This window comes from Mus caroli, unplaced genomic scaffold (assembly GCF_978045245.1).
Source record: "Mus caroli unplaced genomic scaffold, Mus_caroli_1 scaffold_19, whole genome shotgun sequence".
Classification (NCBI taxonomy): domain Eukaryota; kingdom Metazoa; phylum Chordata; class Mammalia; order Rodentia; family Muridae; genus Mus; species Mus caroli.
Genome location: NW_028227274.1, coordinates 41,259,557 through 41,282,677, shown reverse-complemented (window position 1 = coordinate 41,282,677; position 23,121 = coordinate 41,259,557). Strand labels below are relative to the sequence as shown.

The following is a 23,121-nucleotide window of genomic DNA, read 5'->3' as shown; positions in this document are numbered from 1 at the left end:
TGAGTCTTTGCTACTTCTAATCTGACCTATGTATTTATTCCTGATGGAACATCTTTATTCCTACCTAATCAAGCTTTGGAATTCTGGTCCCTGTGTGATATTCTCTAGCCCTGAAAAGGCCCACTGTGTACAGTGTCCATGTTTAACAGTGTTATCAGAAAGAATTATAAAATAAATCTACATTCAAATATTCATTTAAAAATAAGAATAAAGGCTGTTCAGAGCAATCGTAGCCAGAGCTAAGACTAGCTCTTCTGAAATATCCCTCTACCTTCCAAGCGGTGAACTAAAACAGAAGAAGCAGTTAAATGATTCGCTTAAGTTCACAGAGTCAATGTGTGTTGAAGCTGGAAATGAAGAGCTCAGAACCAGGGTTTTTCTTCCTCTCCTGTTGCTGCAGAGTGCTGCCACCAACTTTGAAGACTATTCATTCACATTCCCTAAGTCATGAGGTGTGGGAGTGGCGGGGACTGCTATCAGCTATTCTGTGTGTGATAATCATGAGTTTCCGGCCAGGTGCCAAGCACTGTCCCCCGAAGCACTGTCCCCCAAACACTCAGAAGCACATTATAGGTTGTTATTCTGGCCGTCCTCCTCCTCTTCTGTGTTGTTTTTGGTTTGTTCCAAGGTTAGATTTGCTTGTCTCTGATTAAAGTCACTTTTTACTCTTTTTTTTTTGATTTTTAATATTTTTATTACATATTTTCCTCAATTACATTTTCAATGCTATCCCAAAAGTCACTTTTTACTCTTAATGGAGGGAAGGATGGACAGAGGGAGGGAGAGAGGGATGGGGTAAAGGAAGAAGGGAGGGAGAGAGTGTCATTTATTAAAGAAAAAATGAATTTAAACTATTGAAATGATAACATGTAGTCAAATATTTTTCGTTCTTTTAAAACTTAAAATTAAATTAAAATATGATTTCATCATTTCTCCCTCCCTTTTCTCCCTTCAGACCTTCTCAGGTCTTACCCAGGCCCTCCCAAATCAACTGCCTTCTCCTCTTTAAACATTGTTGATACAAAAACAAATGAATAAATATGTGGATACAAGCTGATGAGTTCATTTGGTGTTGCCTCAATTTATAAAGAATCTGAGCTAAGAAAGCTTTTACAAGTCATAGGGTAGGGCTCAGTGGGTGGATTCATTGACCAATAAGCCTGACACCCTGAGTTTAATTCCAAAGACCCACAAATGGAAGGAAGGAAAGAACTGGCTCCTAGAGCTTGTCCAAAGTCTACCTCTCATAAATCTCACCCCGAAAGTGTTAAGACAGAAGCTTTTTAAATAGTCAGATTGTTTACATTCCAATTCACAAAAATATGGCACCAGATACTGGGGTAATTTATCAGTTAAAAAACTCAGAACAAAAAAGAAGAAGAAGAAGAAGAAGAAGAAGAAGAAGAAGAAGAAGAAGAAGAAGAAGAAGAAGAAGAAGAAGAAGAAGAAGAAAAGGCTTCTGCAATTTCAAAATCTTTCTCTGGGATTCATGTCCTTTTTATCAGAAAAATAAAATCTTAAAAATATATGAAGTCTCTGCAAACATATCACTTTAAGCTGCTGGTCTCCACCACAAATTCTCTGTTGAAAATTATAAATTCTTTCTGAACAGTATCAAGATGATCTTGAAGAAGGCATGTCTTCAAGGGGAAAATAACAAAGAAACAGAAGCATTCTTAGCGGAAACATGGGAACCTCAAGTGGCCAATAACCCATAGAGTATTCAGTGAGCAACATGGAATGATTGAGGAAGTCCTGTTTCCAGAAGCACACAGATTCTGAGAAGATGACAGGATAGGAATCCCCCTCCTATATATATATTCAGCTTCCAATGGAAAATGCAGGCTAATTACAATTTCACTGCTAACATAGTAGAGGTTACCCCACCTCTCCTGTCTCTTGCAGAAGACCAGAGAGGAAATTATGACAATATTTTTTAAATTCTGGATACCTGTTACAGGGAGGGGTACTTCATACACATCAAAGGTAAAACCCTCCAAGAGGAACTATCAATCCTGAATATCTAAGCTCCAAATACAAAGGCCGCCACGTTCATTAAAGAAACTTTAGTAAATCTCAAAGCACACATTGCACCTCACACAATAATAGTGGGAGACTTCAACACACCACTTTCACCAATGGACAGATCATGGAAACAGAAACAAAACAGGGACACAGTGAAACTAACAGAAGTGATGAAACCAATGGACTTAACAGATATCTATAGAACATTTTTTCCTAAAACAAAAGGATATACCTTCTTCTCAGCACCCCATGGTACCTTCTCCAAAATTGACCACATAATTGGTCATAAAACAAGCCTCAACATATACAAAAATATTAAAATTGTCCCATGCATCCTATCAGTTCACCATGGACTAAGGCTGATCTTCAATAACAAAATAACTAATAGAAAGCCAACATTCACGTGGAAACTGAACAACACTCTTCTCAATGATAACTTGGTCAAGGAAGGAATAAAGAAAGAAATTAAGGACTTTTTGGAGTTTAATGAAAATGAAGCCACAACATACCCAAACTTATGGGACACAATGAAAGCATTGCTAAGAGGAAAACTCATAGCTCTGAGTGCCTCCAAAAAGAAACTAGAGAGAGCACACACTAGCAGCTTGACAACACACCTAAAAGCACTAGAACAAAAGGAAGCAAATTCACCCAAGAGGAGTAGAAGGCAGGAAATAATCAAACTCAGAAGTGAAATCAACAAAGTGGAAACAAGAAGAACTATTCAAAGAATCAACCAATCAAGGATCTGGTTCTTTGAGAAAATCAACAAGATAGATAAACCCTTAGCCAGACTCACTAGAGGGCACAGGGAAAGCATTCTAATTAACAAAATCAGAAATGAAAAAGGAGACATAACAACAGATCCTAAAGACATCCAAAACACCATCAGATCCTTCTACAAAAGGCTATACTCAACAAAACTGGAGAACCTGGATGAAATGGAGAGGTTTCTAGACAGATACCAGGTACCAAAGTTGAATCAAGATCAGGTTAATGATCTAAACAATCCTATATCCCCTAAAGAAATAGAAGCAGTCATTAATAGTCTCCCAACCAAAAAAAGCCCAGGACAACATGGGTTTAGTGCAGAGTTCTATCAGACCTTCAAAGAAGACCTAATTCCAGTTCTTTACAAACTATTCCACAAAATAGAAACGGAAGGTACTCTACCCAACTCATTCTATGAAGCCACAATTACTCTGATACCTAAACCACAAAAAGACCCAACAAAGATAGAGAACTTCAGACCAATTTCCCTTATTAATATCGATGCAAAAATCCTCAATAAAGTTCTTGCTAACTGAATCCAAGAACACATCAAAACAATCATCCATCCTGACCAAGTAGGTTTCATCCCAGTGATGCAGGGATGGTTCAATATACGGAAATCCATCAACGTAATCCAGTATATAAACAAACTCAAAGACAAAAACCACATGATCATCTCGTTAGATGCGGAAAAAGCATTTGACAAAATCCAATATGCATTCATGATAAAAGCCTTGGAAAATCAGGAATTCAAGGCCCATACCTAAACATGATAAAAGCAATCTACAGCAAACCAGTAGCCAACATCAAAGTAAATGGTGAGAAGCTGGAAGCAATCCCACTAAAATCAGGGACTAGACAAGGCTGTCCACTCTTGCCCTACCTATTCAACATTGTACTTGAAACCTAGCCAGAGCAATTAGACAACAAAAGGAGATCAAGGGGATACAAATTGGAAAGGAAGAAGTCAAAATATCACTTTTTGCAGATGATATGATAGTATATATAAGTGACCCTAAAAATTCCACCAGAGAACTCCTAAGCCTGATAAACAGCTTCAATGAAATATCAGGATATAAAATTAACTCAAACAAGTCAATGGCCTTTCTCTACACAAAGGATAAACAGGCTGAGAAAGAAATTAGGGAAACAACACCATTCTCAATAGTCACAAATAATATAAAATACTTTGGCGGAACTGTAACTAAGGAAGTGAAAGATCTGTATGATAAGAACTTCAAGTCTCTGAAGAAAGAAATTAAAGAAGATCTCAGAAGATGGAAAGATCTCCCATGCTCATGGATTGGCAGGATCAACAATGTAAAAATGGCTATCTTGCCAAAAGAAATCTACAGATTCAATGCAATCGCCATCAAAATTCCAACTCAATTCTAAAACGAATTAGAAAGGTCAATCAGCAGATTCATTTGGAATAACAAAAAACCTAGGATAGCAAAAACTCTTCTCAAGGATAATAGAACCTCTGGTGGAATCACCATGCTGGACCTAAAGCTTTACTACAGAGCAATTGTGATAAAAACTGCATGGTACTAGTATAGTGACAGACAAGTAGACCAATGGAACAAAATTGAAGACCCAGAGATGAACCCATACACCTATGGTCACTTGATCTTTGACAAGGGAGCTAAAACCATCCAGTGGAAAAAAGACAGCATTTTCAACAAATGGTGCTGGCACAACTGGCAGTTATCATGTAGAAAAATGTGAATTGATCCATTTCTATCTCCTTGTACTAAGGTCAAATCTAAGTGGATTAAGGAACTCCACATAAAACCAGAGACACTGAAACTTATCGAGGAGAAAGTAGGGAAAAGCCTCGAAGATATGGGTACAAGGGAAAAATTCCTGAATAGAACAGCAATGGCTTGTGCTGTAAGATCGAGAATCGATAAATGGGACCTCATAAAATTGCAAAGCTTCTGCAAGGCAAAAGACACCATCAATAAGACAAAAAGGCCACCAACAGATTGGGAAAGGATCTTTACCTATCCCAAATCAGATAGGGGACTAATATCCAATATATATATAGAACTCAAGAAGGTGGACTCGAGAAAATCAAATAACCCCATTAAAAATGGGGCTCAGAACTGAACAAAGAATTCTCACCTGATGAATACCGAATGGCAGAGAAGCACCTGAAAAAATGTTCAACATCCTTAATCATCAGGGAAATGCAAATCAAAACAACCCTGAGATTCCACCTCACACCAGTCAGAATGGCTAAGATCAAAAATTCAGGTGACAGCAGATGCTGGCGAAGATGTGGAGAAAGAGGAACACTCCTCCATTGTTGGTGGGATTGCAAGCTTGTACAAACACTCTGGAAATCAGTCTGGCGGTTCCTCAGAAAATTGGACATAGTACTACCAGAGGATCCCGCAATACCACTCCTGGGCATATATCCAGAAGATGTTCCAACAGGTAAGAAGGACACATACTCATCTATGTTCATAGCAGCCTTATTTATAATAGCCAGAAGTTGGAAAGAACCCAGATGCCCCTCAACAGAGGAATGGATACAGAAAATGTGGTACATTTACACAATGGAGTACTACTCAGGTATTAAAAAAATGAATTTATGAAATTCCTAGCCAAATGGATGGACCTGGAGGGCATCATCCTGAGTGAGGTAACCCAATCACAAAGGAACTCACACAATATGTACTCACTGATAAGTGGATATTAGCCTAGAAACTTAGGATACCCAAGATATAAGATACAATTTGCTAAATGCATGAAATTCAAGAAGAACGAAGACCAAAGTGTGTACACTTTGCCCCTTCTTAGAAATGGGAACAAAACATCCATGGAAGGAGTTACAGAGACAAAATTTGGAGCTGTGACGAAAGGATGGGCCATCTAGTGATTGCCATATGCAGGGATCCATCCCATAATCAGCTTCCAAACACTGACACCATTGCATACGCTAGCGAGATTTTGCTGAAAGGACCCAGATATAGTTGTCTCTTGTGAGATTATGCCGGGGCCTAGCAAACACAGAAGTGGATGATCACAGTCAGCTATTGGATGGATCACAAGGCCCCCAGTGGAGGAGCTAGAGAAATTACCCAAGGAGCTAAAGGGAACTCCAACCCTATAGGTGGAACAACAATATGAACTAACCAGTACCCCGGAGCTCATGTCTCTAGCTGCATATGTATCAAAAGATGGCCTAGTCGGCCATCACTGCAAAGAGAGGCCCATTGGACTTGCAAACTTTATATGCCCCAGTACAGGGGAACCCCAGGGCCAAAAAGGGGGAGTGGGTGGTTAGGGGATTGGGGGGGGTGGGTATGGGGGACTTTGGGGGTAGCATTGAAAATGTAAACGAGGAAAATACCTAATAAAAAATGAATTAAAAAAAAAAGAAAATACAAAAAAAGAAAAAAGTAGTACAGGCTTGCCCATAGGTAGAAACATTTTCTCTCTTGGGGTTCCCTCTACCAAAATGACTCTAGCTTGAATCAGGTTGACATAAAACTAACCAGCACAAAGCATCAATACCAGTAGGACAAAGAAAGAAACTGAGACAAGGTAACTAGTCCTCTCTGAGGTCACATGCCTAACAATCTGAGAACAAAGGTTTCTAAACTCAATCAGTTTTATAAGACCAAAATGTTAATATTATATAATAATCGCACATCCTTAAGAAAGTCTAAGACATGGCAGGAGCAAGGCTAGATTGATTCTACAGTTAGTAATTAAAAAATGCAGTGTGTGTGTGTGTGTGTGTGTGTGTGTGTGTGTGTGGTGTGTATTTGGCAGGGGTGACTCTCATTGCAATGATGAGTTTGGTTCCATTATCATCTTAAATTCTTCTGGTCTCTTAAGTTCTGATCATTAGGCAAGGTACACCCACAGGAACACTCATACTTATGCAAATGTGTGCCATTTGCTCAGCATTCTAAGGTGATCAAGGATATCAGGGATGGATAGGCAACAGCCTCTGCTGATGGTCCAGTGCAAAAGAAAGCAGTTGAAGGAAAGGCAGCAGATAGGATGCTTCAAAGCACAAGACATGTCTGGCCACTGTGCAAAAACTTCAGGGAAACATCATGGGTCTGTGATGTAGGGGAGAGTATGCTATCTCAGAGGTTGCCTTTTCCTTTCTATCCCTAGCTTATCCCTGTAAGTCCTGCCCAGTCCTTGAGAGCACAAACAAGCAATTAGCCCCACCCTCCTTCTCTGTTGCCCATATAACAGAGCATCATAACTGCAGTAGAAAATGTAGTGGCTTTAAGGAAAACACAGAACTTGGGTCACTCCAAGGATGATTTGGAGACTTTTGGAAATGGGAATATTGTGGAAAACTGCCCTGAGCAGACTCACGTTGAGTAGGGACATTCTTGAACTATAATCCACTTTTTGGCTGGAGAGATTGTGGGCTAAGCTGCCCCTCATGGTTAAACCAAAATTATTTTCCTTTCCTCAAATGATTTTCTGTTCCACCATCCCACCTACTTATTCATTTTGGTTGAAAATCAAATAGACCTTTTCCTATAATGCTGATGACTTAGGTATGAAAACACAAGGCACAGATTCAAGGCACAAATTGTGATCTGTCCATTCTGTCAACTCACTGACGCCAGGTTTTTTATCTATATTTTGTATCTACATTTGAAATTTAGATAGCATTGTGTGAAAGAGTAATTCTTCAAACTGAGAGTCTTAGTCAATATTCCTTTGCTGTGAAGACACCATAACCACAGCAAATCATATAAATGAAACATTTCCTTGAGGCAAGCTTACAATTTCAGAGGTCTGCTTCCTTTTCAGCATGCTGGGAAGCATGGCGCCTCACAGACAGACATGGGGCTGGACAGGTAGCTGAGAGTTAGGTGATTGGATCAGTAGGTAGTAGGAAGTGAGAAAGACACTGCATCTTGAATTTGAAACTCCAAACCTCACCCCCATTGACAAATTTTCTTCTAAAGGCCATACATACTAAATCCAACAAGGCTGTACCTGAATCCCAGTCAAGTATTGCCACTCCCTAGTGAGCATTCAAATAATCCAGCCTATGGGAGGCATTCCTATCCAAACCAACACACAGAGTATATAGTCTATACCCTTTTATTATAAAAGTCATGGTATTTTTAGATGAAACACTAGATTTTTCCTTTATGAGATAGGGTTTCTCTGGAGCCTTGACTGTCCTGGATCTTGCTCTGTAGACCACACTGACCTTGGACTCACAGATTGTTGCCTGCCTTTGCCTTCTGAGTGGTGGGATTAAAGTCATGTGCCACTACCACCTGGTTTATTCTTTAAACAAATTGTAGAGAATGAAGGGGAAATAGTATACTAGAAAAAATGTGCATATGTCCTATGTATGTGTGAATGTATCTGTCCATGTGCTTTGTATGTGTTTACTCAAAAGTATAGGTTCCACGACAGAAAATAATGTATCATGTAAGTACATGCCTTGTATCACTTAGAAACAGATTTTTAAGGAGGATATAGGGCTTTCAGAGATTTGGCTTTTAGTTTATTCTGATACAAAGCCTTACTGGGTGGCCAGATACTTTTTATGTAGCCCAGCCTACTGGCAAAACATATGGGGTGTACCAAGGGATAGGAAGGAAAATTCATAGCAATCAACCTACCCAATAATAGGATTAGAAGCTTGTCCCATCTCCAGACCTACCCCGGAAGTAATTTTAAGGTTAATTTTATTGTCTTCTTGCTTCTCTTAGGCACAGCAGCCTGCAGCTTAGTATATAATAGTCAGTCACCAAATAGTGAAATACATGCACCCCATGGAGACCATATGCTTGCCTCACAGGGGACAAAAGCCTTTAAAGCATTGGCTCCTTTAATGGTGAACTACTTCTTTATGAGGGGAGAGTTATTTTCCAATTTTCAAGGGAGGGAAACAGAAGCCCAGATGGTAAGTACTCCCAGGTGATTGTGGTGTGGTGGTACATTCAGGTTCTACGAACCCTAGTGTCTATGCACAGCTGGTATGTTAGTGCAACTTCTTGGTATCTGCTTCCTCACACAATACCAATGATTCATCTTCTAAACTCTGCTATTCTGGGAGTTGGGGTTAGCAAAAGATGCAAAAGGGAGACACCATTCTGTCAAGACACCACTTACAAACTATGGATTTTACAGAACAAGAAAGGGCATGATAAGATAAAAACATTCTAAATGTCTTCACTTTTTCTGGACAGGCACTTAAGTCATGTGCTCAGGGCATGTGTGTGTGTGTGTGTGTGTGTGTGTGTGTGATAAACATGAGAAGGTGGTAGTTATAATTGATATTGTCTTCTTCCTGACATTTTCTGTTTTCTTGTCTGGCAGGCGTTAACTCCTTCATGGTTTACATGGCCTACAAAGATTTATATCAAGTGTCCAACACAGAGGTAACAACCCATTTGGCTGTGTGGTTTGGGTGGTCTGCATGGGTTTCCTATTGTTGCTGATGACCCTGGCCGTTGGGACATGAGTCTCTGTGGTTACTTGTGGGAGGTCACTGTGCCAGGTTGTATGTTGAAGACCTTGTAGTAATAGTTCATTTTAAAGAAGTTTATGGATTGGGTGCCTATGGCAAAGCAGAGAGATGCTTGAATAATGGAAAGCTGTGATCTGAAAAACTCTTACAAACCTGGTGAAAATGTGGGTGTCTTTGCCTTATAGAATCAGGTGAGCTTCCTTCCAGTTGTACCCACTTGGCTGTCATATTTGTACCACTTTGCCTTTTCCTGGAAAATCATGGATGTACATGAGTTTTGATAGATCTGAAACAATCATGGGAAATGCAAGCAATTAGTACTCTTGAATTCTTGGTGGAGAGTAAGGGTAATTTTGTCTTGAAAGGCTCAGGGTAAGAGTTTGAATACATGCTTTGGCTTTGACCAGGCTCTTGAGAGCTGTTGGAGCACTTATTGAAAAAAAATTCTGTACCGTGTCTAAGATCAATGGAAAATTACACCATTAGATCTTGATGACTGAGAGAATACTTCTTAGATATTGGTCTGGACTGTATGCAATTCCTGACAATTCTTTTATAGAGACAAAGCCTCGTAAAATGTCTTTTGGGTTACATTCCTCTCTGTTTTAAGTCAGTTTTAGTCCTGGCTTTAGAAACTGGCTTTTATGTCAAGCTGCTAAAGGAGCCTGTGATGCTCTTCATGTGTGTTTTAGCTCTATGAGATCTTCACCTGCCTGGGAGAGCTGGGGGCCATTGCTCAAGTTCATGCCGAGAATGGAGATATCATTGCCCAGGTAACTGCATGGAGTGAGCATTCTGTGTGAGCATGGGTCAGCGTGCCATTCATTTCCTCTCTTCAGCATGACTTGAATGCCCCCAAGTGTTCATGACTCTGCTAACATAAACACATTGCAAAAGACATAATCCATACTCAAAAAAGCTTACAGCTCTGGACTCAGAATTTAATTCCAAATTTGGGGCTGCAGAGACAGGGGGATCATCAAATGTTCAAGGTAATTTGATGTGATAGCAAGCTTTTTATTCTTTGCTCAAAACAGTATGCCTCAGTTCTTGAAGAATTGATCTTCAGCCAGGCAGTGGTGGCAAATGCCTTTAATCCCAATCCCAGCCCTCTGGAGGCAGAGGCAGTAGGTTCTCTGAGTTTGAGGCTAGCCTGGCCTAAAAATCCAGTTTAAGAACATCCAGGACCACACAGAAAAGGACTGTCTCAAAATCAAAACAAAACACAAAAACAAGTCTTAATTTTCAATGTCAGGTAGTAGTGTATACCTTTAATCCCAGCACTAAGGAGGCAGAAGAAAGGTAGCTACTGTGAGTTCCAAGACAACCAAAGCTATATAGTAAGACCCTGTTTCAGAAAACTAAAACCCAAACAAACAAAGTAAAAGAATCTTCAGATTAATGTCATCAAAATCCTGTTACTACATGTATAGATTTTGTTCATAGTTTATCTGATGTATTTTCCACTTGTTTTTAATTTTGAGGCAGCAACTTCAACTTAGATAGTTATTTAGTTATGAGGTGAAGACAGGAATGTCTAAAAGTGACCTGCTAAGTAAGTCTTCTGTCCCTAAAAGAGTTTACATCTAGAAACGTTTGATTGGAGTAGAAAGAAGAGAGTGGCTGTGGTCTTGGTTGTCCTTTTAATTGCATCTGAAATCAACAAAACCAAATTCCTGAGCAAATCCATGCACAGCCCCCCCTCTGTCCCTCTTTCCGACCCTACCCCCCAATCCCTATGCCCCCTCCCTTACCTCTTACTCTTCTCCTCACCCCATGCCCATACCCCTTCTGAGACAGCATCTTACTAACTAGTTCTGGCTGGTCTGGAACTTTCTATATACACTATACTCATCCCCATGGAACTCAAAAGAGATCCTCTTGCCCTCTACCTCCGGAATGCAGGGATTAAAGGTGTGTGCTACTTTTCTGTACTCACCACATGACATGAGACCCTACCTAAATGTGGGCGGAGCCTTTGGCGCAACCCAGATAAAAGGATGCACTAGAAGGGGAATTTCGCTTTTTGGCCACTTGCCCTTTGTCTTGCTGGCAAGTTACCTTGTCTTGCTGGTCGGAGCTCCTTCACTGAAAAGTTAGACCAAGCTCGTTGTGAGTTCCACAAAGACAGAAGACTGCACAACATAGCATAAGAGGATTCCTTTCAGCCTTCTGCCCCACATTGAAACTGTGAAGTCCAGATCTTGCAGTGAACAACTCCGGGATTGCCAGCCTCTTCGTAGTAAGACAGACACTGACTGTTGGACTACGCTGATCACCTCCTTATTTGTTAGGACAAGGCTACTTCTACAGAGTTCAATGAATGGAACACATAAGCCATAACTAGAAGCCCAATTTCTACAACATGGAGGACCCTATGATTGAGGTGGAAATTGAGGATGAGCAAGAGGTAAGAGATGCAGAAGAGAACAGCGTTTTCCATGAATATGCTGGAGACTTTGTGGACAACCCCGAGTACCAGGGCATCTTAAACCAACCGGGTGATATGAACCTCATGGACAGCGTGGAGGACCCTGTGAATCAGGTGGAAACTGAGGATGATCAAGAGGTAAGAGATGCAGAAAAGAACAGCGTTTTCCAGGAATGTGCTCTAGACTTCCTGGACAACCCCAAGTATCAGGGCATCCTGGACCAACCCGGTGATATGAACGTCATGGACAGCTTGAACTTCTACCATGTGGGAGATGTCTACTTCTCAAGCCAAGGGAGCTGTCAAAGTCCGAGACAGCTACAATTGGAGGGATGGGAGACCTTAGGTGCCAGAGTGCCCCAGCCCCAGCTGCAGCCACAGCCACAGCCACAGCCTCAGCCCAGGTGCACTCGACCACGGATCCGCAGAGGTCTCACCACCTGGCAGCTGAGCAAACTGGAGAGTGTTTTCCAAGAAGTTCATTACCCTGATGTGATCACGAAGAAGGGCCTTGCAAGGCAACTGTATCTGGGAGAATCTGAAGTGCACCGTTGGTTTAAGACTAGAAGATCCAAGTATAGGAGAAATCAGAGACTACAGATTCTCAAATGTACCCTTGAGGGTGCCCAAAACACCTTTGACTAACGTTTTTGGGGAAGCCCTGGAGTGCCATCCTAGTCCAGGAGTAACCTAACCCCTTTCAACAATGAAGATCTGAGTATTAAGAAAGAGAAACAAGTTGTTAGTTCCAGGCCAGACATAGCTACATAGGGACACCTGACTTAAGAAAAAAAAAAAAGGCTGTGAAATAAACACTTGAGCCTCCCCTGTCTGTGTGAAAAAGAACAACAAACACCAGAAACAACAACTGCAGATAAAGGTAGAGCAACTCATGAAAACAAAAGCAAACAAGGAGAGGACTGGGCAGTCAAAGGAACCAGGCTATATTAGAAAAAAAAAACAGTTTGACCTTGTTCATTTTTCACTATGTATTTTAGACTGCCCTTGAACTCACAGAGATAGATCTTCCTGCCAATGTCTCCCATGTGCTAGGTTTAAATGTGTATGCCACTAGACCTAGCTAACCTCCAAACTTTTAAAATTACATCATCATGCCCATTTTAAATTAAATAATGAAATAAAAGGAAAAACTCGGTACATGAGGTAAAAACCAAATACAACCACCAGATTAATTCACTGCTTATATTGATGAAGAACTCTGGGAGGGGATATCTGGGAAAGGCACAGCATCTCCTTTTCAGGCTCAATGGCATGTACCGAAGGTACTCTACCCAACTCATTCTTTGAAGCCACAATTACTCTGATACCTAAACCACAGAAAGACCCAACAAAAATAGAGGACTTCAGACCAATTTCCCTTATGAATATAGATGCAAAAATCCTAAATAAAGTTCTCCCTAACCGAATCGAAGAACACATCAAAACAATCATCCATCCTGACCAAGTAGGTTTCATCCCAGGGATGCAGGGATGGTTCAATATACAGAAATCCATCAACGTAAGCCAGTATATAAACAAACTCAAAGACATCTGCATCATTAGATGCAGAGAAAGCATTTGACAAAATCCAACACCCATTCGTGATAAAAGTCTTGGAAAGATCAGGAATTCAAGGCCCATACCTAAACATGATAAAAGCGATCTACAGCAAACCAGTAGCCAACATCAAAGTAAATGGTGAGAGGCTGGAAACAATCCCACTAAAATCAGGGATTAGAAAAGGCTGCCCACTTTCTCCCTACCTATTCAACATTGTACTTGAAGTCCTAGGCAGAGCAATTCGGCAACAAAAGGAGATCAAGGGGATACAAATTGGAAAAGACGAAGTCAAAGTATCACTTTTTGCAGATGATACGATAGTATATATAAGTGACCCTAAAAATTCCACCTTTCTGTCATACCTATAATGTAAATAGGATTTTAGCAACACAATAACTCAGGTAATAGTATCTGGAGGCATGATTTTTCTTTCTGCTTGAATTCTGAATTCATTTATCTTATTCATGTATTTAAAATAGACAAACTGTGAGGGAAGGCTGATATTAAAATGTGAGTAGTCAGAATTTTAAACTGTAGGGTCTTGTTAGGCCAGAATAGGGTTGGAAGTCTGCACCTGGACTAACAGAGCCCAGATGAGTTTGATAGAGAAGGCAGGTGACCAGAGTCTGGGGGATCTGGCCCTAAACCTTAAGCTCCATGGCCTTAATTCAAGTACTTAAATCAGAGCACAGCATGGAGCAGATGCTCAAAACCTTTCATTGAATAGAAATAAAGGAAAGACTGAACCAGCTAGCAAGTCAGGCTAGGAGTTCTTCCCAGGGAGCAGTGTCTGAAAGAAGTGACAAAGAAGTTGTGGAGAGCCGTGCTGCAAGCAATTGCCATTATAAGATGGTGCTGGCCTCCGTTGTGCCTAACTAGTAAACAAGCCTTGTATGCAGGTGTGAGAGTTAACTCAGGCCTAGTCACTTCCCATCTTGGAGTGTAGTAATGCAGTGATGGGCAAGCAAGTAATCAGGAGCTGACACACCACATCAGGTGCTGAAACACCATAGCTGAGGGCTATATAAGCAATGCCATTTTCCAGGGTCTTGGTCTTCCCTCCTGAAGAAGCAATAAAGCTTTTGCTGCAGAAGATTCAGGTTGTCTGAGTGTGTTCTTGCCGGTGAGAAAGATAGCTCGGGATAAGTGGCTCTGAGGAACCTGGGAAGTTTATACCATCACACTGGCGCAAGGGAGATCCCCCATTCGCAGGGCAGAATCAGAACTGCAGGACATTAAGGCTCTGTAAGGTACGTCCAGTCTTGAAATTTCTCCAGAGTTAGATGCCCTTTTGATTGTTTTCACAGCAATTGTTCCTTCCCTTTCAGTTTAGTTTTGCTTCCACTGCTGGAACTGCTGACTGGTTCTCAGTCGTGGTCAGGCCTGGACAGCGACCAGTTCTGCTGAATGTTTCTCAGTCATGGTCAGGCCTGAACAGCGACCAGTATTGCTGACTGGTTCTCAGTTGTGGTCAGGCCTGGACAGTGAACAGTATGGGAATCTCCCACTCTGTAGTAACAGCCTTAAGGTCGGTGTTGAAGCAGTGTGGTCTGAAAATGGCCACTAAGACTATATAGGGATTTGTCAGGGAGATAGACCTTGTGGCACCATGGTATGCTTGCTCAGGGTCATTAACTGTCGCCTCATGGGAGAAACTGAAAGGAGATCTAGTTAGGGAACAGCAGAGCGGCAAACTTAAAGCAGGGACCATGCAGTTGTGGAAATTGGTGAGATTGTGCTTAACAGACGAGGATTGTCAGCAAATGGTTGAAGTGGGAAAGAAAGTTTTGGATGAAATTTAAGACAGTCTACCAGAGACAGAGTGGGGAGAGAGAGTAAGAGCTGAGAGGAAACAAGGTGCACTGAAGAATAAAGGCCTTTCCACGGGCCTTGAGCCCGAGGAAAAGAGAATTAAGGGACAAAATGCCCTGGGAGAGCTTAGAAAAAGGGATGAAAAGGGAGAGAAGAGAGATTGAGCTGGGGAGGCACATAAGGAAAGGAGCCTCTACCCGCCATTAGATGAATTCAAGGCACTAGCTGTCAGTAGCTGATCAACTACATACCTTGAATGATTTCCAAAAATTGCTGGGAGATATTAATTGGCTAAGGCCATTTTTGAAAATTCCCTAAGTGGAATTAAAGCCCTTATTTGATATATTAGAGGGAGATAACCACATCTCTTCCCACAGAGCACTTACCCTAGCTGCATGTCAAGCTTTACAAACGATAGAAAAGGCCTTACAAGATGCTCAATTACAATGCATTGACGAGTTGGAGTCATTTGAATTGTGCATATTAAAAACTGCACACTTACCAACAGCAGTCTTATGGCAAAATGGACCCTTATTATGGGTCCACCCTAATGCTTCCCCTGCAAAAATCATTGAGTGGTATCCTAATGCAGTTGCTCAACTTGCACTTCGGGGAATAAAAGCAGCCATTACTCATTCTGGGAAAGAACCTCATATGCTAATTGTACCTTATACTTCTGCTCAAGTCAAACCCTGGCAGCAACAACTAATGATTGGGCAGTCTTGGTTGCCTCCTATTCAGGACAAATTGATAATCATTATCCAAAACATCCAATTTTACAGTTTGCCTTAAGCCAAGCCATAGTGTTTCCAGTAATAACAGCCAAACACCCACTTCCGGATGGGGTAGTAGTGTATACAGATGGATCCAAATCTGGTATAGGTGCATATGTAGTAAATGGCCAAGTAACATCTAAACAATATAATGAGACATCACCCCAGGTTGTAGAGTGTTTGGTAGTTCTAGAGGTCCTTAAAACTTTTCTGGGACCGCTCAATATTGTATCTGATTCCTTATATGTGGTTAATGCAGTTAATACATTTGAAGTTGCTGGCTTAATTAGACCCTCTAGCAAGCTTGCTCACATTTTTTGGCAAATTCAGTCAGCCCTGTTACATAGAAGACATCTTGTGTATATTACTCATGTAAGGGCTCATTCTGGCCTTCCTGGCCCCATGTCCATTGGAAATGACTTGGCAGACAAAGTCACTAGAATCGTGGCTACTGCTCTGTTCTCGCAGGCAGAGGCTGCAAGGGAGTTTCATAAATGCTTCCAAGTGATGGCTGAAACATTACGCCGCCATTTCACTTTAACCAGGAAGGAAGCTCGTGACATTGTCACCCAATGTCAAAACTGTTGTCAATTTCTGCCTACTCGTCATGTAGGGGTAAACCCCCGAGGCATCAGGCCATTACAGGTCTGGCAAATGGATGTCACTCATATTTCCTCCTTTGGAAAAAAATCAATATTTACATGTTTCCATTGACACCTGCTCTGGTGTTATGTTTGCTACACCTTTAACAGGTGAGAAAGCCTTTCATGTTATACAGCACTGTTTAGAAGCGTGGAGTGCTTGGGGCAAGCCCACAATTCTTAAAACTGATAATGGGCCAGCATATACCTCTACTAAATTTCAGCAATTTTGTCATCAAATGGATGTCACTCACCTGACTGGCCTTCCTTATAATCCTCAAGGACAAGGCATTATGGAATGTGCCCACGGTATACTCAAGTCTTATTTTATAAAACAAAAGGGGGGAGTTGATGAGACTCTGCCCTCAGTGCCAAGAGTAGCTGTATCTATGGCACTCTTTACACTTAATTTTTTGAATCTTGAAGAGCAAGGTCGCTCTGCAGCCTATCAACATAGCTCAGACCCTGATAGACCAAAAGAAATGGTGAAATGGAAGGATGTCTTATCTGGTCTGTGGAAAGGCCCGGATCCTATTTTGATAAGATCCAGGGATGCTGTTTGTGTTTTTCCACAGCGTGAAGACAACCCATTTTGGCTGCCGGAACGAATCACCCACAAGATAGTAATCAAGGATGGTGTGGAAGATGCTGACCTCCAGAGGACTGCTCCTGATCCTGACAATGCTGATCTTGTCTCAGGTTCCTAGTATGATGGGCGAACAGAGATGGGCCATTCTCTCGACTTTCCCTAAACCAATGCCATTTCGCCATGATGCTATAGTTTTTCCAAAATTCTTTACTACTAATAAAACAGTAGGTTTACCATATCTACCCTATGATCCCACCCAAGCACCATTAGGAGAAAATCACTCTTTATTAGAACAGGGTTCTTTATGTTTTCAAATTAATGGACCAGGAAAATGTATTAACCTCACAGCTCGAGCTTTGGGGATGTTTAATGAGCACCGAGGAGGTTGGGTGAGCACAACCCAAGATACTTCCAATGCAGATATAACCTTTACAAATCAGACCTTCTGGCAGGAGGCAATTTGGGTTAATGGTACATTTCTTTTTTTAAAATTTTTAATATTTTTATTACATATTTTCCTCAATTACATTTCCAATGCTATCCCAAAAGTCCCCCATACCCCCCCCCACTTCCCTACCCACCCATTCCCATTCCTTTGGCCCTGGCATTCCCCTGTATTGGGGCATATAAAGTTTGCAAGTCCAATGGGCCACTCTTTCCTATGATGGCTGACTAGGACATCTTTCGATACATATGCAGCTAGAGAAAAGAGCTCCGGGGTCCTGGTTAGTTCATCATGTTGTTTCCCCTAGAGGGTTGCAGATCCCTTTAACTCCTTGGGTACTTTCTCTACCTTCTCCATTGGGAGCCCTGTGATCCATCCAATAGAAGACTGTGAGCAACCACGTCTGTGTTTGCTAGGCCCCGGCATAGTCTCACAAGAGACAGCTATATCTGGGTCCTTTCAGCAAAATCTTGCTAGTGTATGCAAAGGTGTCAGCGTTTGGAAGCTGATTATGGGATGGATCCCTGGATATGGCAGTCTCAAGATGGTCCATCCTTTCATCACAGCTCCAAACTTTGTCTGTGTAACTCCTAACATGGGTGTTTTGTTCCCAATTCTAAGAAGGGGCATAGTGTCCATACTTTGGTCTTTATTCTTCTTGAGTTTCATGGGTTTAGCAAATTGTATCTTATATCTTAGGTACCCTAAGTTTTGGGCTAATATCCACTTATCAGTGAATACATATTGTGTGAGTTCCTTTGTGATTGTGTTACCTCACTCAAGATGATGCCCCCCAGGTCCAACCATTTGCCTAGGAATTTCAAAAATTCATTCTTTTTAATAGCTGAGTAGTACACCATTGTGTAAATGTACCATAATTTCTGTATCCATTCCTCTGTTCAAGGGCATCTGGTTTCTTTCCAGCTTCTGGCTATTATAAATAAGGCTGCTATGAACATAGTGGAGCATGTGTCCTTCTTACCGGTTGGAACATCTTCTGGATATATGCCCAGGAGAGGTATTGCTGGATCCTCCGGTAGTACTATGTCCAATTTTCTGAGGAACCGCCAGACTGATTTCCAGAGTGGTTGTACAAGCTTGCAATCCCACCAACAATGGAGGAGTGTTCCTCTTTCTCCACATCCTAGCCAGCATCTGCTGTCACCTGAATTTTTGATCTTAGCCATTCTGACTGGTGTGAGGTGGAATCTCAGGGTTGTTTTGATTTGCATTTCCCTGATGATTAAGGATGTTGAACATTTTTTCAGGTGCTTCTCTGCCATTCGGTATTCCTCAGGTGAGAATTCTTTGTTCAGTTCTGAGCCCCATTTTTTAATGGGGTTATTTGACTTTCTGGAGTCCACCTTCTTGAGTTCTTTATATATATTGAATATTAGTCCCTTATCTGATTTAGGTTAAGACCAAATAGACCAATGGAATAGAATTGAAGACCCAGAAATGAACCCACACACCTACGGTCACTTGATCTTCGACAAGGGAGCTAAAACCATCCAGTGAAAGAAAGACAGCATTTTCAACAAATGGTGCTGGCACAACTGGTTGTTAACATGTAGAAGAATGTGAATCGATCCATTCCTATCTCCTTGTACTAAGGTCAAGTCTAAGTGGATCAAGGAACTTCACAGTGGATGTTCACAGGGCTCCCAATGGAGAAGGTAGAGAAAGTACCCAAGGAGTTAAAGGGATCTGCAACCCTATTGTTGGAACAACATGATGTACTAACCAGAACCCCAGAGCTCTTGTCTCTAGCTGCATATGTATCGAAAGATGGCCTAGTCGGCCATCAATGGAAAGAGAGGCCCATTGGACTTGCAAACTTTATATGCCCCAATATAGGGGAATGCCGGGGCCAAAAGAATGGGAATGGGTGGGAAGGGAAGTGGGGGGCGCTATGGGGGACTTTTGGGATAGCATTGGAAATGTAATTGAGGCAAATATGTAATAAAAATATTAAAAATTTTAAAAAAAAGATTATTCTATTTTAAAAAAAAAGAATGAGTTGGGTAGAGTACCTTCTGTTTCTATTTTGTGGAATTGTTTGTGAAGAACTAGAATTAGATCTCCTTTGAAGGTCTGAAAGAACTCTGCACTAAACCCACGTGGTCCTGGGCTTTTTTTGGTTGGGAAACTATTAATGACTGCTTCTATTTCTATGGGGGATATAGGGCTGTTTAGATCATTAACCTGATCTTGATTCAACTTTGGTACCTGGTATCTGTCTAGAAACTTCTCCATTTCATCCAAGTTCTCCAGTTTTGTTGAGTATAGCCTTTTGTAGAAGGATCTGATGGTGTTTTGGATGTCTTCAGGATCTGTTGTTATGCCTCCTTTTTCATTTCTGATTTTGTTAATTAGAATGCTTTCCCTGTGCCCTCTAGTGAGTCTGGCTAAGGGTTTATCTATCTTGTTGATTTTCTCAAAGAACCAGCTCCTTGATTGGTTGATTCTTGGAATAGTTCTTCTTGTTTCCACTTGGTTGATTTCGCCCCTGAGTTTGACAATTTCCTGCCTTCTACTCCTCTTGGGTGAATTTCTTCCTTTTGTTCTAGTGCTTTTAGGTGTGTTGTCAAGCTGCTAATGTGTGCTCTCTCTAGTTTCTTTTTGGAGGCACTCAGAGCTATGAGTTTTCCTCTTAGAAATGCTTTCATTGCGTCCCATAAGTTTGGGTATGTGGTGGCTTTATTTTCATTGAACTCTAAAAAGTCCTTAATTTCTTTCTTTATTCCTTCCTTGTCCAAGGTATCATTGAGAAGAGTGTTGTTCAGTTTCCACGTGAATGTTGGCTTTCTATTATTTATTTTGTTATTGAAGATCAGCCTTTGTCCATGGTGATCTGATAGGATGCATGGGACAATTTCAATATTTTTGTATCTGTTGTGGCCTGTTTTGTGACGAATTATGTGGTCAATTTTGGAAAAGGTACCGTGAGGTGCTGAGAAGATGGTATATCCTTTTGTTATAGGATAAAATGTTCTATAGATATCTGTTAAGTTCATTGGTTTCATCACTTCTATTAGTTTCACTGTGTCCCTGTTTAGTTTCTGTTTCCATGATCTGTCCATTGGTGAAAGTGGTGTGTTGAAGTCTCCCACTATTATTGTGTGAGGTGCAATGTGTGCTTTGAGCTTTACTAAAGTTTCTTTAATGAATGTGGCTGCCTTTGTATTTGGAGCATAGATATTCAGAATTGATAGTTCCTCTTGGAGGATTTTAACTTTGATGAATATGAAGTGCCCCTCCCTGTCTTTTTTGATAATTTTGGGTTGAAAGTCAATCTTATCAGATATTAGAATGGCTACTCCATCTTGTTTCTTCATACCATTTGCTTGGAAAATTGTTTTCCAGCCTTTCATTCTGAGTAGTGTCTATCTTTTTCTCTGAGATGAGTTTCCTGTAAGCAGCAAAATGTTGGGTCTTGTTTGTGTAGCCAGTTTGTTAGTCTATGTCTTTTTATTGGGGAGTTGAGTCCATTGATATTAAGAGATATTAAGGAAAAGTAATTGTTGCTTCCTGCTATTTTTGTTGTTAAAGTTGTCATTCTGTTTTTGTGGTGGTCTTCTTTTACTTTTTTTGAGGGATTACCTTCTTGTTTTTTCTAGGGCGTGGTTCCCACCCTTGTATTTTTTTTTTCTTTTATTATCCTTTGAAGGGCTGGATTCGTGGAAAGATAATGTGTGAATTTGGTTTTGTTGTGGAATACTTTGTTTTCTCCATCTATGTTAATTGAGAGTTTGGCTGGGTATATTAGCCTGGGCTGGAATTTGTGTTCTTTTAGTGTCTGTATAACATCTGTCCAGGATCTTCTGGCTTTCATAGTCTCTGGTGAAAAATCTGGTGTAATTCTGATAGGCTTGCCTTTATATGTTACTTGGTCTTTTTCTCTTTCTGCTTTTAGTATTCTATCTTTATTTAGTATATTTGTTGTTCTGATTATCATGTGTCAGGAGGTATTTCTTTTCTGGTCCAGTCTATTTGGAGTTCTGTAGGCTTCTTGTATGTTCATGGGCATCTCTTTCTTTAGATTTGGGAAGTTTTCTTCTATAATTTTGTTGAAGATGTTTGCTGGTCCTTTGAGTTGAAAATCTTCATTCTCATCCACTCCTATTATCCGTAGGTTTGGTCTTCTCATTGTGTCCTGGATTTCCTGGATGTTTTGAGTTAGGATCTTTTTGCATTTTCCATTTTCTTTGATTGTTGTGCTGATGTTCTCTATGGAATCTTCTGCACCTGAGATTCTCTCTTCCATCTCTTGTATTCTGTTGCTGATGCTTGCATCTATGGTTCCAGATTTCTTTCCTAGGGTTTCTATCTCCAGTGTTGCCTCATTTTGGGTTTTCTTTTATGTGTCTAATTCCCTTTTTAGGTCTAGTATGGTTTTGTTCATTTCCATCACCTGTTTGGATGTGTTTTCCTGTTTTTCTTTAAGGACTTCTACCTGTTTAATTGTCTTTTTCTCTTTTTCTTTAAGGACTTCTACCTGTTTGATTGTGTTATCCTGTTTTTCTTTAAGGACTTGTAACTCATTAGCAATGTTCTCCTGTAATTCTTTATGTGAGTTATTAAAGTCCTTCTTGATGTCCTCTACCATCATCATGAGTTATGCTTTTAAATCCAGGTCTAGTTTTTCGGGTGTGTTGGGGTGCCCTGGACTGGGCGAAGTGGGAGTGCTGGGTTCTGATGATGGTGAGTGGTCTTGGTTTCTGTTAGTAAGATTCTTATGTTTACCTTTCGCCATCTGGTAATCTCTGGAGTTAGTTGTTATAGTCTCTGTTTAGAGATTGTTCTTCTGGTGATTCTGATTAACATCTATCAGCAGACCTGGGAGACAGGCTCTTTCCTCTGAATTTCAGTCGTTAGAGAACTCTCTGCTGGCAAGCTCTCCTCTTACAGGGAAGGTGCACAGATATCTGGTGTTTGGACCTCCTCCTGGCCGAAGAAGAAGGCCCAAAACAGGACCTTTCCCAGATGCTGTGTTGCTTTGGCAGGTCACAGAAGCTGTCAGCTTCTGTGATGCACACTCTCACATGTGCAGACTAAGTTCCTAAGTTTGGCGGAGTCCCAGAACCAAGATGGTGCTCCCTGCTCCTGAGGCAGAGGGCTCCCGTGCAGGGCGGACCACTGTCCTCCGGCTGGGAGGGTGCCGGATGTCTGGGACCCCAAAAGGGTGCTGCCTCAGTGGCTCTGTGGCTCCCTCCTGTCCCAGAAGCTGTCTGCCTCTGTGGTGCACACTCTCACCTGTGCAGACTAAGTTCCTAAGTTCGGCAGAGTCCCAGAACCCAATGGTACATTTCTACCACCTAACTTTTCAGACAAAGAACGTCCCCACCATCCAAAAATAGCCCCTCATTGTAGCTTGGGAGATGAAGGGCTGATCCCTGCCTTGGTCTGATTGTCAATCCTCCATCACTCATAGGGCAGATCAGAGTAAAACCTTTTCCTCTTCTCCCAACATGATGGCTAACCCAGAGAAGGAATTTGTTATGAAAAAGGGACTTTTCATACAGGACTTTCGAATGCATCCCTTTCACAAGTGGGTGCTTTGTGGAGTCAATGGCAGTTGTACAGAACTCAATCC

At 41.2% G+C, this 23,121-nt stretch overlaps 1 long non-coding RNA gene across 1 annotated transcript in view; it reads right to left on the bottom strand.

Annotated features, from left to right (window-relative positions):
• Positions 1–583: 583 nt before the first annotated feature.
• The window catches only part of LOC147000278 (uncharacterized), a 101,087-nt gene continuing 78,549 nt past the window's right edge, over positions 584–23,121 (bottom strand). The window contains exon 3 of the long non-coding RNA XR_015046022.1: positions 584–667. This is a non-coding gene — a long non-coding RNA (uncharacterized LOC147000278). The remainder of the gene's footprint in view (positions 668–23,121) is intronic.